The sequence below is a fragment of the Bidens hawaiensis genome, unplaced genomic scaffold (genome assembly GCF_021521415.1).
Source record: "Bidens hawaiensis isolate Kalapana, Puna unplaced genomic scaffold, B.hawaiensis_p1.1 tig00046332_1, whole genome shotgun sequence".
Taxonomy (NCBI): domain Eukaryota; kingdom Viridiplantae; phylum Streptophyta; class Magnoliopsida; order Asterales; family Asteraceae; genus Bidens; species Bidens hawaiensis.
This window is the reverse complement of record NW_027505982.1, coordinates 22,975-34,731: the sequence shown is the minus strand read 5'-3', so window position 1 is coordinate 34,731 and position 11,757 is coordinate 22,975. Positions and strand designations below refer to the sequence as shown.

The 11,757-nt window shown below is 43.3% G+C and overlaps 1 pseudogene across 1 annotated transcript; it reads right to left on the bottom strand.

Annotated features, from left to right (window-relative positions):
• Positions 1–473: 473 nt before the first annotated feature.
• On the bottom strand, positions 474–11,504 carry LOC143616245 (translation initiation factor IF3-4, chloroplastic-like; annotated as a pseudogene). Its single transcript, XR_013150626.1, has 8 exons — positions 11,276–11,504; positions 11,136–11,219; positions 11,002–11,054; positions 10,862–10,917; positions 1,359–1,392; positions 973–1,045; positions 806–898; positions 474–729 (listed from the first exon to the last, which is right to left on the bottom strand). The product of XR_013150626.1 is annotated as a translation initiation factor IF3-4, chloroplastic-like (transcript).
• Positions 11,505–11,757: the final 253 nt, after the last annotated feature.

Genomic DNA, 11,757 nt, shown 5'->3' with positions numbered 1-11,757 from the left:
TTTGATGCACGGGTAAGTGGGTAACTGATGATGGAGTACATAGGTCTATACAACTATAAGGCTCCTGAGTCCGGACATAGTGGCTATTCATTTTACATGTTATTTTCTTTAAGTTGAATTGATTTATGCAATGTAGTTTTTAAAACCAAAACTTGCACGATCGACATGCTTTGACCCAATATACTCGACCTGTTTTGACCCGTTACAACCGAGTGTTTATATCGAACATAATTTTCCCCCCACTGGTGAAAGAACTTGGATCCGCCACTCGATACACATACGTAAACTTTATCCCGAGACCAAATTCTTGCCACTCAGTCAGTCGGGCCTTATATTGTTGTCATAAGTAGTTTATATTGCAATTCAACATATGAAACTAAATAGTTCCATTTACAAACTGTTATACCAAAAGAATGAGCTATAAAGGCAATACATATAAGCATTTCTACTATAAGTATAAACAGTGAGTAATTTTTTTGCACGAACGCTATATACATATATGATACAAGTTATAAACTATAATGGAAAATACCTGTTGATTTATAAACAAATTGAAATTAGCACTCCTTTGAAAAACTGTACTCATACTCTTGCTGTTGCTGACACTTCAGACTTCGATTTTTTTTTCTTCTTTGGTGGTTCTTTTTCTTTTTGTACAACAACCTTGTTTGGAATCAATACCATGAACATGTTCCTGTCTCTTAAGTTTTTGCTTTCTTCAATACCTAACTGCAAAACACAATTCATCCATTGGAAGATATATTTAAAATATATAAATAAAAAACTAAAAGAGTTTCTTGGGTACCTCCCCAATGTCATTGCGAAAGCGGTTCAAAAGCTCAACAGCATTATTTCTGAACTCGTTTTCACGACCCTTTAAGTTCACTATAACCTTAACCTGAGATCAGTTATCGACAAAATCAGGATAATACAGGAAGTAAGAAACAAAGTGTGATGGAATATTAGAGAAACCTTGTCACCGTCTTTGAGAAACTTTTGAGCAGCTCTCAAACGCACTGAATAATCATGCACGTCGATGTTGTACCTACCAAGAACAATGGTTTAGTAGCATATCATAATGGACATTTTCAAATATACACCCGAAAAGTTGTATAATATCATATCTACCCGATCAAAATTATTAACGCCAATACGCTTGTACAAAATTTTTAAGTTTTTATATTTACACATTTCAATTAATAAAACTAATAGATGACCATTATACCAGTCTCTTTCTCCTTACACTCAAACTCACATATCCTAATGCAAGTTTTTAGTGAAGGGTATAAATATCATATATTTGCATGTGTATATTTGATATTTTGATTTGTTGATGGAGTAAAACAAAATTCTCTTACCCCATTTTCAGCTCTTTCTGATCCATGCGAAGTGCTAGAATCAAAGAACAAACTGTGACACCCGGTAAATTCCCAATCCCTTAAAACAACCTAAATATTAGGTAATTATGTTATATGCGCCTTGCGCGAGCGCGCCACATTAGAATCAGCGCGTGCATTTGTTATGTGCGCCCTGCGCGAGCGCGCTATGTTAATCAGCGCGTGCATTTTGTTATGTGCGCCCTGCGCGAGCGCGCCATGTTAATCAGCGCGTGCATTTGTTATATGCGCCCTGCGCGAGCGCACCATGTTAAGAACCTGCGTGGGCATATGTTATATGCGCCATGCGCGAGTGTATTGGTTTTATGTATCCATAATGTTGTCTATTGAGTTGACCGTCTCGCATGTTGCTAAGGCGGGTGTATCCCAAATCATTTATGCGCGTGCGGAAGGGGAACTAACCTCCCCGCATGGCGGGAACATTGAGAGCTAGTTTGCCTGAAGCTCCAAGATGGAATTGACTTCAACATGACTGATCACTATGTTGAAATACCAAGACCACCTGGAGAACCCACAAATGAAACTCAATATCCCTGACTGCGAGAAGGTTACGCACCTACCCGCAGCAAAGAAATGTCCTTCACGCAGAAAGCTATGCGCACAAAGTGATACGCGCAGAACACTTAGTCTATTCTCCAGTTGTAAGGGGATTACTCCCGCCCAAAAAGAAACGGTAGCGTGTTTCAGAGATTTTCCACTTTTTACTGTACACTGACAAAGTACCTGAAAAAGCACACTGTAACATGAAAAGTCAACTGTCAGCCACCCTACTCCCACCAACCACAGACCTGCATGTCCTGTCCAAATCAAATCAAAATCTTTTATCCACTACTCCACTCTTAAATAAATAATAATAATTTCCATACTTTATCATCATTACACCTAGATATGAAGAGATTACAATCCCTTAAAGCAAGGGATTGTGTTCCCTTGAGTTTGCCTATAAATATGTAACCTAAAATATCACCCAAAACACACTTCAAACTTCTCTCTTAAGAACTGCAACTTGCACTAATCATCTCCCAAGCATCCGTTGCTTTCGTTTCCGATCCTGTTACTAGGTAAGCCGAGAATATAACCTTGAGATCTGCTTTCCAACCCTTATATTCTCCTAATTCTTGATCTTAATATATATACTTCTTGTTATTTAATCGTATTCTAGACCTTCAATTCCGAGGCCAACCCCAAGAAAACCCGAATCTCGATTAATCCCTTAACAAGAACCACAGGTGAGTCTCACAGCCCCTATTCTCGCTGTTTTCACTGTTTTTAAACTGTTTTCGGGGCGAGGGACACGTACTTAAATAATGTTTTATCATGGTATACTTACAAGCTATGCAAGCGATTATGTGTTTAAATTACATTTCATGATGAGCGATGCGAACGGTATCTAAGGTTTTCGATGTATGTGCGCTAGAACTCGAGTAAGCGATCACTTTACCATTGGAACTCTAAGGGTAGGGACTGCTGGTTTGATCCACCCACTCGTAGGGGTCGCACCTCTTTGCATGGACGAGTGCCTAGTATGGTCATGGGGCAGTACTATGGGTTTGAGCCCGCTCGTAGGGGTCGCGCCTCTTTGCATGGACGAGCGCCTTGTTTTCCGGCACAACGTCCGCGCGTAACCCGCGGGACGGAATTATTGATTAGCTCGTAGGGGCAGCGCCTCTTTGCATAGACGAGCACGGTTTTTCAGAAATGTCCACGCGTAAACCGCGGGACGGCATTATATTATTTAGCTCGTAGTGGCAGCGCCACTTTGCATGGACGAGCACACTTCCAGTAATGATCGCGCGTAGCCCGCTGAACGACTTTTATCAGAAATATGTGTCAGATCTATGTTTTCATACGGATTATCAAGTATATGTTTAGACATGAAATCAGAAATGTGTTTCAATATGATTTTATCAAGACTATGATGCAATGCGATTTATAAAGTTACTAAAACTTGTGAACTCACTCAGTTTATACTGATTCAAATGTTTTACGTGTCTTTCAGGAGATAACTAAGTAGCGCATGGAGTCACACTTAGAGCACCTCACGCTGAACATCTAAAACCAGCTTTTTGGAAGATTTTAGTTCTATCCCTTCGATGCGCGTGGTTGTTCCCGCCGCGCAAGGGGATATGGCGTGGAAATCTTCAACAGTTTTATACTTGGATGTTTTTATGTAATTTTTAAACAATGTAACGTATTTGTATTAAACATTTCATGCGCAATGAAAATCTTACTTTGAATGTTTGCAATGGCCCGTGCTTAATTATCAATCCTCACTCGCGCGCGCCCGGCTGTTTCCGCCGCTCAGGGCTGGGTGTGACAGATTGGTATCAGAGCACTGGTTATAGCGAACTAGGAAAAGAAGTTTTAACCTAGACTATAACCGTTGGGGGAAATCGCATGAAATATTTTTCAAGGAAAATATTTTCAAAAGAAACTATACACACACTTAGGAACACGGGTCACACAGTGTCTAGTAAATAATGATAACATTATGTGCTCAGAATACATGCGCTAAGATTGATATGTTTTCACTCTTTTAAAGCGAGAATGCCTCCAACTAAAGCCAAGGGAATTACCATGACACCCGAGGAACTCGCGGAAATAATCGCGCAAGCAATCGCAACACATGAGGCCAGCAAGGCCGAATCAAGTCAGGGTCGTCAGAATGAGACCCCAGAACCCGAATCAGGAGCCTTGGACAAAGGATGCTCCTACAAGACATTCATGGCCTGTAAGCCTTGGCCATTCAAGGGTACCGAAGGGGCCATTGGGCTCTACAACTGGATTGACAAGATGGAGACAGTTCTCTCCATTAGCGGATGTAGTGAGAACCAGAAGGTCCTTTACGCGACCTGCATGTTCCAAGAAGCAGCTTCGTCTTGGTGGAAGCTTCAAGTGAAAACCCTGGGGCGAGAAGTTGCTCTTCACAAGACCTGGGAGGAACTGAAGGAAATGTTGATGAGAAAGTTCTGCTCTCGCGTAGAAATTCAGAACCTACAACAGGAATTCTGGAACCACACCATGGTAGGAACGGATATCGACGCCTACAACAACCGGTTCAACGAGCTTTGCCAGTTGGTGCCAGACATGGCAAACACGGAGGAAAAGAAGATCGAGAGGTATATCTTTGGGTTACCTCCTGTTGTTAGGGTTCCGCTCAACGCCGCAGCGCCTCCAACCTTTGATGAGGCGGTAGCGCGGGCCATCACCCTTACAAGGGATACGGTCCGTGCAGGTATGTTAACTACGCGCGGAATCGAGCAGCGAACCTCTGATCCCAAGAGGAAGTGGAACTCTCACCACCGAGGGTCCGACTCCAAGCAGCCACCGTTCAAGAAGCAGGAGAGCGCAAGGGCTTACGCGATCCAAGCCGCGGAGCCATCAAGGAAAGGATACAGCGGGCCTCGCCCATGGTGCAACAAATGCAAGTATCACCACGAGGGTGAATGCGCAAGAATCGAATGTGCCAAATGTGGCAGACCAGGGCACAAGACGATGAATTGCCGTGTCAGAGAAGCTGGAGCGAGCGACAACTGCTACGCATGCGGGAAGCCAGGGCATTTTAGTCGGGATTGCCCGCAAAAGGGAAACCAAGCTCGCGGGAGAGCTTTTGTGATCGGCGCAGGCGAAGCTAAAGAAGAGCCGAATGTGGTAACCGGTACGTTTTTGCTTAACGGACATTTTGCATCTGTCTTATTTGATACCGGCGCTGACCTAAGTTTTATATCCGCTGAGTTTAAAGACTCCCTAGGCCTAGCAACCAGTAGGCTAGACACACCTTATACTATAGAACTAGCCAATGGTAGGCAGTTATGCGCGAACGAAAGAACTGAACAATGTGTAATAGTCATGGGAGGTCACGGGTTCAACATTAACTTGTTGCCAATAGACTTGGGAAGTTTTGACATTGTGATAGGTATGGATTGGTTAGTCGAGAACCACGCGGAAGTTATTTGCCATGAGAAGCAGGTTCGGGTCCCACTGTTGAACGGAGAAACCTTGGTAATTCAAGGGGAAAGAAGGGGAGTTGCGACAAAACTGATTTCGTGCCTAAAGGCGCGCAAGTGCCTAAGGAAAGGGTGCTACGCCTTCCTGGCGCATGTAGTAGAGAAGAAAGGATATGAGCGAAGAATTGAAGACTTATCAGTAGTGCGCGAATTTCCAGAAGTTTTTCCTGAAGATTTGCCCGGATTACCGCCACCGCGACAAGTCGAGTTTCGTATTGATTTAGTCCCAGGAGCTGCGCCAGTAGCTCGAGCGCCTTATCGACTAGCTCCATCTGAGATGCAAGAGCTATCCAATCAGTTACAGGAACTATTGGATAAGGGTTTCATACGCCCAAGCTTTTCACATTGGGGAGCTCCAGTACTGTTTGTTAAGAAGAAGGATGGTTCGTTCAGAATGTGTATTGACTACAGGGAGCTGAATAAGCTGACAGTCAAAAATCGGTACCCCTTACCGAGGATTGACGACTTATTTGACCAGTTGCAAGGATCCAGTTATTATTCGAAGATAGATCTACGGTCCGGATACCACCAACTTAGGGTCCATGAGGAAGACGTGCCGAAAACAGCCTTCCGAACTAGATACGGCCATTATGAGTTCTTAGTGATGCCTTTCGGGCTAACTAATGCGCCGGCTGTATTCATGGATCTGATGAACCGCGTGTGCAAACCATACTTGGACAAGTTTGTGATTGTATTTTTAGATGATATTCTGATTTATTCTCGGACCAAGGCCGAGCATCAGCAACACCTGAGATTGATTTTGGAATTGTTGAGGAAAGAAAAGTTGTATGCGAAGTTTTCCAAGTGCGAGTTTTGGCTTAGAGAAGTTCACTTTCTCGGTCACGTTGTAAACGAGAAAGGAATACACGTTGATCCTTCCAAGGTCAAGGCCATCGAAAACTGGGAAGCGCCAAAAACCCCAACTGAGGTGAGGCAATTCCTAGGACTAGCTGGCTACTATCGACGCTTCATTGAGAACTTCTCCAAGATAGCTCTACCTCTGACCGCGCTAACTCAGAAAGACCAGAAGTTTGTTTGGGGCGAAAATCAGGAAGCAGCGTTTCAAATGTTGAAACAAAAGTTATGTAGTGCGCCAATTTTGTCTCTGCCCGAGGGGATGGATGACATCGTCGTTTACTGCGACGCTTCACATCAGGGACTCGGATGTGTCCTTATGCAGCGAGACAAAGTCATAGCGTATGCCTCGCGCCAACTCAAGACCAATGAAAAGAACTACACAACGCATGATCTGGAACTTGGAGCGGTTGTCTTCGCGCTAAAGATTTGGCGCCATTACCTCTATGGTACAAAGTGTATAATCTTTACGGATCATAAGAGCCTTCAACATATATTTGATCAAAAGGATTTAAACATGAGGCAACGAAGATGGGTTGAATTGTTGAATGATTATGATTGTGAAATAAAGTATCACCCTGGAAAGGCGAATGTGGTAGCAGACGCGCTAAGCAGGAAGGAGCGAATAAAAACGCTACGAGTCAAGGCTCTAAGGCTGACCATTCGCGCAGATCTCTTTACCAGCATCCGAGACGCTCAGCAAGAAGCTTTGAAACCAGAGTTTGCTAAAAACGAATCCCTTGGGGGTATGATTAAGAGTTTGGAACTTAAGAACGGCAATCTATATTTCGCTAACCGCATATGGGTCCCTCTCAAGGGAGGATTGCGCGAGCGAGTATTAAACGAGGCTCACAAGACGCGGTATTTCGTACATCCTGGCGCAGACAAGATGTACCAAGATGTTAAAGCGCTGTATTGGTGGCCCAATCTTAAAGGCGCCATCGCGACGTATGTCAGTAAGTGCCTGACGTGTTCAAAAGTAAAGGCTGAATATCAGAAGCCGTCGGGGTTACTTCAGCAGCCAGAAATTCCCATGTGGAAGTGGGAACAAATCTCTATGGACTTCATCACCAAACTGCCAAGGACACCTGGGGGTTATGACACGATCTGGGTTATTGTAGATCGGCTAACTAAGTCAGCGCACTTCCTGCCGATCAAGGAAACCGATAAGATGGAAAAGTTAGCCCGACTGTATATTCGAGAAGTAGTTTCAAAACATGGAGTCCCAGTGTCCATCATTTATGATAGAGATAGTCGGTTCACATCAAGGTTTTGGAGATCGTTACAAGGGGCTTTAGGTACTCGTCTTGACATGAGTACGGCATATCATCCCCAAACGGATGGGCAAAGCGAGCGAACAATCCAGACATTGGAAGATATGCTGCGCGCGTGCGCAATCGATTTCGGTGGTAGCTGGGATACTCATCTCCCTTTGGTTGAATTTTCTTACAACAACAGTTATCACAAAAGCATCAAGGCTGCGCCGTTTGAAGCTTTGTATGGACGCAAGTGTAGATCCCCACTGTGCTGGGCTGAAGTGGGTGACAAGCAAATGACTGGTCCAGAATTGATCCAAGAAACAACAGACAAGATTTTTCAGATAAGGGATCGCCTTAAGACAGCGCGCGATAGACAGAAGAGCTACGCAGATGTGCGAAGGAAACCGTTGGAGTTTCAAGTAGGGGATAAAGTACTTTTGAAAGTCTCTCCATGGAAAGGAGTCCCCCGTTTCGGCAAGCGAGGAAAGTTGAATCCGCGCTACATTGGACCATTTGAGATCCTGGAAAGGATCGGTCCGGTTGCTTATAAACTCCGTTTACCCGCCGAACTCAGTGGAGTTCATGATACGTTTCATGTGTCCAACCTCAAAAAGTGTTTATCTGATGAAACGTTGATTTTACCGTTGGAAGAGATTCACATCGACAAACAACTGCACTTCGTAGAAGAGCCTATAGCCGTAACCGATTGGAAAGAACAAAAGTTGCGCAGAAGTCGAATCAAGTTAGTAAAGGTTCAATGGAACTCAAGGCGTGGGCCTGAATTCACTTGGGACAGAGAAGATCAAATGCGCCAGAAATACCCACACCTCTTTCAGAACATGGCTTCTGCCAGCAACGTCTCCTAAATTTCGGGACGAAATTCGCTTAACAGGGGGAGAATGTGACACCCGGTAAATTCCCAATCCCTTAAAACAACCTAAATATTAGGTAATTATGTTATATGCGCCTTGCGCGAGCGCGCCATATTAGAATCAGCGCGTGCATTTGTTATGTGCGCCCTGCGCGAGCGCGCTATGTTAATCAGCGCGTGCATTTTGTTATGTGCGCCCTTAGCGAGCGCGCTATGTTAATCAGCGCGTGCATTTGTTATATGCGCCCTGCGCGAGCGCACCATGTTAAGAACCTGCGTGGGCATATGTTATATGCGCCATGCGCGAGTGTATTGGTTTTATGTATCCATAATGTTGTCTATTGAGTTGACCGTCTCGCATGTTGCTAAGGCGGGTGTATCCCAAATCATTTATGCGCGTGCGGAAGGGGAACTAACCTCCCCGCATGGCGGGAACATTGAGAGCTAGTTTGCCTGAAGCTCCAAGATGGAATTGACTTCAACATGACTGATCACTATGTTGAAATACCAAGACCACCTGGAGAACCCACAAATGAAACTCAATATCCCTGACTGCGAGAAGGTTACGCACCTACCCGCAGCAAAGAAATGTCCTTCACGCAGAAAGCTATGCGCACAAAGTGATACGCGCAGAACACTTAGTCTATTCTCCAGTTGTAAGGGGATTACTCCCGCCCAAAAAGAAACGGTAGCGTGTTTCAGAGATTTTCCACTTTTTACTGTACACTGACAAAGTACCTGAAAAAGCACACTGTAACATGAAAAGTCAACTGTCAGCCACCCTACTCCCACCAACCACAGACCTGCATGTCCTGTCCAAATCAAATCAAAATCTTTTATCCACTACTCCACTCTTAAATAAATAATAATAATTTCCATACTTTATCATCATTACACCTAGATATGAAGAGATTACAATCCCCTAAAGCAAGGGATTGTGTTCCCTTGAGTTTGCCTATAAATATGTAACCTAAAATATCACCCAAAACACACTTCAAACTTCTCTCTTAAGAACTGCAACTTGCACTAATCATCTCCCAAGCATCCGTTGCTTTCGTTTCCGATCCTGTTACTAGGTAAGCCGAGAATATAACCTTGAGATCTGCTTTCCAACCCTTATATTCTCCTAATTCTTGATCTTAATATATATACTTCTTGTTATTTAATCGTATTCTAGACCTTCAATTCCGAGGCCAACCCCAAGAAAACCCGAATCTCGATTAATCCCTTAACAAGAACCACAGGTGAGTCTCACAGCCCCTATTCTCGCTGTTTTCACTGTTTTTAAACTGTTTTCGGGGCGAGGGACACGTACTTAAATAATGTTTTATCATGGTATACTTACAAGCTATGCAAGCGATTATGTGTTTAAATTACATTTCATGATGAGCGATGCGAACGGTATCTAAGGTTTTCGATGTATGTGCGCTAGAACTCGAGTAAGCGATCACTTTACCATTGGAACTCTAAGGGTAGGGACTGCTGGTTTGATCCACCCACTCGTAGGGGTCGCACCTCTTTGCATGGACGAGTGCCTAGTATGGTCATGGGGCAGTACTATGGGTTTGAGCCCGCTCGTAGGGGTCGCGCCTCTTTGCATGGACGAGCGCCTTGTTTTCCGGCACAACGTCCGCGCGTAACCCGCGGGACGGAATTATTGATTAGCTCGTAGGGGCAGCGCCTCTTTGCATAGACGAGCACGGTTTTTCAGAAATGTCCACGCGTAAACCGCGGGACGGCATTATATTATTTAGCTCGTAGTGGCAGCGCCACTTTGCATGGACGAGCACACTTCCAGTAATGATCGCGCGTAGCCCGCTGAACGACTTTTATCAGAAATATGTGTCAGATCTATGTTTTCATACGGATTATCAAGTATATGTTTAGACATGAAATCAGAAATGTGTTTCAATATGATTTTATCAAGACTATGATGCAATGCGATTTATAAAGTTACTAAAACTTGTGAACTCACTCAGTTTATACTGATTCAAATGTTTTACGTGTCTTTCAGGAGATAACTAAGTAGCGCATGGAGTCACACTTAGAGCACCTCACGCTGAACATCTAAAACCAGCTTTTTGGAAGATTTTAGTTCTATCCCTTCGATGCGCGTGGTTGTTCCCGCCGCGCAAGGGGATATGGCGTGGAAATCTTCAACAGTTTTATACTTGGATGTTTTTATGTAATTTTTAAACAATGTAACGTATTTGTATTAAACATTTCATGCGCAATGAAAATCTAACTTTGAATGTTTGCAATGGCCCGTGCTTAATTATCAATCCCCACTCGCGCGCGCCCGGCTGTTTCCGCCGCTCAGGGCTGGGTGTGACACAAACTTTGCTCAGCATATACATGTATGCATATTCTTCTTTTTTTTTTTTTTTTATTTTAAAATAGCTATGCAGGAAACAGAGTTATAAAAATGAAGAAAAAGTTGAAAATTGCAGACGAGACAGAGAAGGCATCAACCGGCACTTTTCTTCTGCTGCTCCCTCTTCTTCTTTTGTTGCTCGTATCTATATTTGCTGGTGACTATAATCAAGACACTGTAAAAAATAGAAATGACAACAGACAGCTCAATTATAACAACCGAAAGGACATATGCTTACTTGTAATCCATCAACTTGACAACAGGTGGATCTGCATCTGGAGACAATATAACCTAAAAAAAAGAGAGAATACAACTACTTTAAAATGAAAATAAAATTGCTACTGCAAGTAAGTATTTGAGAGATATGCATACAAGGTCAAGTTCAGCATCTTCAGCCATCTGAATAGCAGCCGTTTTAGATACTACACCAACCTACTAAAACTCACCATATTTGACCTAATTAACCCAATAACAGTTCATACATGTTATGATCATTGAAAAATTCTCTTAACTGACAGTACATCCTACCAGATAGTGTCGAGATCAAGGGCTTGATCATCGTCATCCTGAGGAGACTGTCTGGAGTCCTGCAGACGTGAACTACTTCCTCCGCCGTAACGGCAGCTGATCCGATGATCAACCACTTTTTAATTTGAATTGGAGGCGTAGACCGGAGAATTTGGAGTGCAAAGACAGTGGTTGTATAAGAGGCGGTACGGTGATAGTAACCACTCTAGCCATAGAATTATATTATTAATTAATTTCTTTCTTCTGCAACACCAAAGATAGATGGATATGTGGATTTAGGAGGCACAGGTGGTGCTGGTGTGGTGGCTCACCTTATCCGTTTTTTTCTTCGGCTTTGGGTCGATGTGTGGGCTTACTAATAAAGACTTGAAACAAAATTAAGTAGTTTACATGTTTGACTTCCTGTGTTGTTTATCAAACTCTTTAATAAATTATTTACTACAAAATTTATTACATCTATTTATAT